Source organism: Triticum dicoccoides, chromosome 4B (assembly GCF_002162155.2).
Source record: "Triticum dicoccoides isolate Atlit2015 ecotype Zavitan chromosome 4B, WEW_v2.0, whole genome shotgun sequence".
In the NCBI taxonomy this organism is placed as follows: Eukaryota; Viridiplantae; Streptophyta; class Magnoliopsida; order Poales; family Poaceae; genus Triticum; species Triticum dicoccoides.
The window spans coordinates 88,871,393-88,875,784 of NC_041387.1; the positions used below are offsets into that span (position 1 = coordinate 88,871,393).

The following is a 4,392-nucleotide window of genomic DNA, read 5'->3' on the forward strand; positions in this document are numbered from 1 at the left end:
TAGATATAATTCCCATATGATGTTGCTATCGACCCATGTGATCGATCGGTCCTTCTGAGAATAAGAATTCAAGCATGGTGGACTGAAGCAAGTGGTGTCAAAATGTCGACATGGATACAGAAATTAGTTTCTTCGCAAGGCACGCTCCCTTGAGCTGGTCTTCTGTTTCCCGACATTTAGCTAGAGAGAGTGTAAGTTGTGCATACAGTAAAATTTTGCACAATACCTTAATCATATGCTATCTTGTTTTTCCCTTCCAACTGTATAACCTAGTGCAAGTTGTGAAGCAGTTTTTGTAGCTGATTCCAGCGACTACCGCCGCCACCAATATGACACGGAGAATATATGTGGGGTTGAGTTGTTTCAAATGGCTAGGAATGTTCCACACCTTCAATTTCTCTATATTGGAAAAGCAATTCTCTCTATTGAAAACATCTTTCGTGGAAATTATCGAACCTAACACTTTTCGCGCTCTGATTCGTCGACTCATCGGGTGACACACTTTGTGCCACAAAGTGCATCGGAACAACAACATCAACACCACCATTAAACTAAACCATGACCATGAGGCGTTGTAAAGCCCCCACTAATTTCTTGCGAGGCGTGTATATCCGAGTATAAAGCAAAGTCTAGCATTATCCCATCACTAGGTGGCTGAGGGTGAGAGATATGTTTGTGAGGAGGGGAATATAGATTATGACCCTGCTTCTCCTGGGAATGTACTTAAGTGTGGGTTAACCGTGCCTCCCCTTTAGTTAGTCCCAAAACCCTACATTCCTCCCAAAAGCTCCTTGTTTTGATGTTGATGTGTAGGAATCCATCCTCATACCAAAGAACTTGTTTGTTTGAGTCAAACCTACTGTCCATTGCCAATGGAGGAAGCCTTTGATGCTGGAGGGCACCTCATTCCAAAGGCATTTGATTCTTCCACCCAAGAGTTGACCTCCGAATATAATTTCTTGCTCTCTCTCTTTCTCTCCCTCTCCCCTCTCTCTCATGATATTAGTGGTAGTAGTGGAGGGTTAGCTTTCATCCTGCAACTCCTTTTCCCCAAGTCATAAGGCCAATAGTGGATTTGCTGATGCAGACGCTTCACTCGAGAAATTCTTGTGAAGATGACACTCATCAGGGTCTGACCATGGCCATCTATAGCTACCTTTCTCTCTCTACATATATCTCCCTTGGCCCACCTGCAAGTGAGTGCATGCACAAGAGGGAGTGTGCTATAACTCTCATACGCCATCTCTCTCATCTCCTCCTCCTCTCTCTACTCTCATGAGGGCATATAAGACATGAAGGTGTTCAGGGGCAAGATTTGGGCAGCACTAGGGTCACTCATGGACCACGCAGGCGCTGCCTCCAACAAGGCCTCCACGGCGGCGGTGCCTGACCGAGCGCTCCTCACGGACATCGAGGCGGCCATCGCGCGGTGCACGGACGGTGGAGGGGGCGGGAGCGTCGGTGACGACCGGCACGTCCACGAGATCCTCTTCCTCGTCTCCAACGCCCCGGGCGCGATCACCTTCCTCTCCCGCCGCATCACGGCGCGCCTAGAGGCGGCGCGGACCCCGGCCACCGCGCTCCGGTCTCTGCTCCTCGTCCACCGCCTCCTCCGCGCGGGCGACCGCTACTTTGAGCAGGACTTCCGAGGCCTCTGGGCCTCCCACGACCTCCGCGTCGACGCGCCGCGTTGCGGCTGCTCCTGTTCTCCCCTCGCTGCCTCCGGCGCCGGCGTCAACTATGTCACGGCCAGCACGGTGACCGCCACCGGCGCGTGCTCTTTCCTCCACGGCTACACGGCCTACCTCGAGGAGCGCATGCAGTGGGTGATCAACCAGTCCGGCAACCTGGAGCCCATCCGCCCCCCGCCACAAGATCACGACGACAAGCCGCACCCAGTCTCCTCCTACGACGTCGTCGCCGCCGAGGCGCTCCTCTTCAAGCTCGCCATGTGCCAGAGGCTGCTTGACGTCGCTGTCCAGCTCTTGCCGGACAACAACACAAGCGCCAGCGCCGCCGCGCGGTCAGCCTTCGGCATTGTGCTCCGGGAGAGCTTCAAGGTCTACGACGCCTTCAATGAAGGCATCGACGTGCTGCTAAGGTCAAGAAGCGTCGGTCGTCTCAGCAAGTCTCTCAGGGTTTCAGCTCAGGAAGTGCTGAGGAAGGCGTGCGTTCAGACGCCTGAGCTGAAGGAGTTCTACCACAAGTGCAAGAAGAGCAATGTCGGCAAGATCACGGAGTACCCCGTCGTCAGGGTCGTTACGCCGGCGCAGGCCTCGGCAATTGAGATCATGCCGCCGGCCTGTGAAGAGGATGGTCGGAAGGAGCTTGGCGGCGCTGGTGTGGTAGCGCAGGAGAACGAAGGCGACGCGCCCTTTGAGAGCAAGCTGGAGACGACTATCAGTGCGGTGTGGGTCGAGTTCGACGACGAAGATCACCAGGCTGGCCGTGAGTTTACCGGGGATGATCACAGCAGCTAGCCGGCCTGCTAGCTAGTACTAGTATGTAGGAGTTCTTTTGCAATGTCCAAATATATTAATTTTGAGTGATTGGATTGGTCTCCTCGATCCCCTCTTCTTGTGTGCAAGGTTAATCATTCTGAAGGATCCGTGTCTTCATTCAGCTGGCAAGAAAGACAATAATTCTTTTTCACTTATTTCTGTTGTTTCCTTCTGTTCTTTGGTCGCCTCCTTTGTTGCGGTCTCGATATCTCCTTCCACCTAGCGTGTTTTGTGTTCTTTGCCATCATGTTTGAACTACCAAGTGATCATATATACTCCCTCCGTCCCATAATATATGATGTGGTGATGTTCAGTATGTAACTTGGATGGATAGTGTTTCGTGCAACGCGGCAAGTGATGCTCATGGCGACACGCATGGCGACTCGTGGTGGTCAGCGTGGTACTTGCCGGGCTTCAAGGCGGCGGGGGTGCTCGTCTACCGGCGGGGTGTGGTGGTGCTGCAGGACCATGTGCTCTCCCTCTCGACGAAGGCGGATGTGTGGTGGATCAACGCGCATGCCGCCACAGTGAGGAAGTTGTTCCGTGCGGCATAGTGCACTTCACTTCTCATGTTGCGATACTTGGAGAGGCCACTGGCCCTACGACACAACACACCTTCAGCGACGCGAATGACAGGCGGGGTGAGAGTGGTTTAAAGCCATCAGGGGTTGGTGGAGGGGGTGGGTTGCATTCAATCTTCTCCTTCCTCCCCAATCTAGTGCACAGAGAGCCACAAACAGCAGAAACCCTCGTCGGGGATGGTGGATATCGCGGAAGCGAGGATGAGGGAGTTTGAAGGATGGCATCCGCGCAAGCGTGCACACCTGCTCGAGATTGGGTCATGGTTCAATACCAAGCAGGAGATGCAGATGGAGGCACAGACAATGCTGGATTCGCTGACGGAGAAAGAAGAAGGGGAACTTTTCAAGAAGAAACGCAAGCACCATTCACTGGAGATGTTGATGTTGGCGATGGACCAGGCAGATTCAATGGATTCAGTAAGGGCAGCCAAGTGGGCGGCGTTCATCTCATTCTCCACCACGTTGTTGGCCCCGACGACGAGGGTAGATGAGGGCGGACGAGACGGTCCTGGTCCTCCCAGCGTCGGGACCGGTTTTCGCCCCAATTGTGATCGACGGAGGCGAAGGAAGCAAGGGGAGGGGGGTTCAAGGGCGCAGAGATGCTTCGGGGGAGGACGCGACGACTCTGCCATGCCGCTCAGCCCATCTGGCCCCAACACTAGCTCCGGTGGCTCGTCGCTCCACTCGCCTCGCCGGAAAGGGGATATGATCCCTAGCTGGCTAATAACCACGTCTAGTTGTTAGCCAGCGAGGAATCGGAGACCGACTCCGGTGATGATCGTAGCAATGGTATAATTCATAACTCTTCTCATGCTTGTTACTTGAAATCTGATGCACTGTCTAGTGGTGGGAGATCAACGAGTAGAGAGATCCGAAAACACCGTCGTATTGAACGGGTTAATCATAGAAACGTAGAAATATAGTAAAAAATGGAGAGATATGTGTAGAGTTTATTTCTCAGGATGTTGGGAATGTTAGACATCCATGTGATTAGGAAAGCGGTCAATTGGGAGAGATTATGCAACAGATGTATCCATGTGTTGATTCCCCAAATTGGGGAAAATATCATATGGCTAAGGTGGATATGGTTTTAATTAAAATGAAACCCCTCATACCTAGATTCAAAGATTTGTGCAGATTGCCAAATTTGTTTGATGGGACTGAGGGGGATGATGATTTTACCATCGATAAGAAAGGAGTTTGTGATAAAAAGGTAGGAGTGAGTTGATAAAACATATAGTGAGAAAGTTGATATTCCTGAGAATGTATTTCTGGAAGAATTTTGTGAAGATGTGATGGATTGACTCTGG

At 52.0% G+C, this 4,392-nt stretch overlaps 1 pseudogene; it reads left to right on the forward strand.

Moving 5' to 3' along the window:
• The first annotated feature begins 1,179 nt into the window (after positions 1 to 1,179).
• LOC119295195 lies at positions 1,180 to 3,573 on the forward strand (annotated as a pseudogene).
• Positions 3,574 to 4,392: the final 819 nt, after the last annotated feature.